The sequence below is a fragment of the Chrysochloris asiatica genome, unplaced genomic scaffold (assembly GCF_000296735.1).
Source record: "Chrysochloris asiatica unplaced genomic scaffold, ChrAsi1.0 scaffold00205, whole genome shotgun sequence".
Classification (NCBI taxonomy): Eukaryota; Metazoa; Chordata; class Mammalia; order Afrosoricida; family Chrysochloridae; genus Chrysochloris; species Chrysochloris asiatica.
This window is the reverse complement of record NW_006408723.1, coordinates 4,871,710-4,873,364: the sequence shown is the minus strand read 5'-3', so window position 1 is coordinate 4,873,364 and position 1,655 is coordinate 4,871,710.

The following is a 1,655-nucleotide window of genomic DNA, read 5'->3' as shown; positions in this document are numbered from 1 at the left end:
TCAACAAAGGAAGACACACAGAACAAAGAAAGCAGCAACACCACACACACACACAAAAAAAATAATGACAGCAAATAATCAATACCTATCAATAATTACACTGAATGTAAATGAATTAAATACACCTGTTAAGAGACAGAGGGTAGCAGAATGGATAAGAAAATAAAGTCATTCAATATGCTATCTGCAAGAGACTCATCTCACACGCAGAGACAAAAACAAATTAAAAGTCAATGGATACCAAGAAGAAGTATACCAAGCTAATTGCAATAAAAAATGAACAGGAGTGGCAGTACTAATCTTTGATAAAATAAACTTTAAGGCACAAAAAAAGCATAATAGGTAAAGATGGACATTACATCATGCTGGCAGGGATGTGGAATGATTGGGACACTCCTGCATTGCTGGTGGGGCTGCAAAATGGTCCAACCTCTCTGGAAAGCAATATGGAGCTTCCTCAGAAGGTTGAAAATAGAAATACCTTATGATCTAGCAATTCTTCTACTTGGTATTTACTCACAAGAAATATGAGCCAAAACACAAGAAGATATATACACACCAATGTTCATAACAGCACTATTTACAATAGTAAAAATATGCAGATAGCCAAATTGCCCATCAACTGAAGAATGGATAAACAAACTGTGGTACATACACAAAATGGAACATTATGCTCCTTCAAAAATAACAAGGATGATATTAGAGGGGGGTGGGGCTTGATGACGGCTAAGGTGGAGGTGTAGTGAAGGTTGCCAACAGCAATAACTCAGAATTCCAGGCAAAAAAGAGGCAGGACAAAGCTCCAAAACTCCGACCCAGAGAGATAGGAATAGTTTAAAGGCTTGAAGGTTTATAGCCTGTGGAATTTGGAGCTGAAGTAAAAAATTGCGTACTTTTGAATCTGCCAGCCAGGCTCGGAGGCCTGAGCCAACATCCTGGGCGAGACCAAGCAGTGGGACGAAATAGGGGCAGCAGAGACGCCACAGAAACACACCACGGGAAACTTGGAAAAAAGAAAGGTGCACAATATGCTTTGTCAAATTTTTGTGGTTCTGATTTTTTTTTTCCCCTTTGGTGTCAGGTAATTGGTGTGCTCACTGTTTGCCCACCTCCATTCGGGTGGGTAGAAGCAGGGGCTTGGCCGAAGGGCCGCGACCCACCCTCACCACTGGTGGTTTCTTTTGCCTGGAGCCCGTGCACTCAGCCCAGGCTGAGGCGCGGATGAGTTTCCTGTTTGGGTCTGTTTTTTGTCACTGGTTTGAAAGGAGTCCTGGCTTGGCTTTGTGGGTTGAGGCGCCACATTGCAGAGCCTTTTGAACTGCAAGGTCGGTGGTACAAGCTCACCAGCTGCTCCTCGTGGGCCTGCACACTCAGCCCAAGCTGAGACGTGGATGTGCGTCCTATTTGGGTCTGTTGTTTTTCACTGGATTGAGAGGAGTCCTGGCATGGTGCTGTAAGTTCGGGCACCGCACTTCAGGGCCTTTTAAGCTGCAGGGTTGGTGGCTTGGGCTCACCAGAAGCTCCTCGGAAACCCTATACAGGGTCACCACGGGTTGGAATTGACTCGACAGCGCCTAACAACAAGGAGAGGAGGGCAGAAGTGGCTGAAAGAGAGTTAGGACATTAAAGACATACTTATATTAAGCTACAGATTT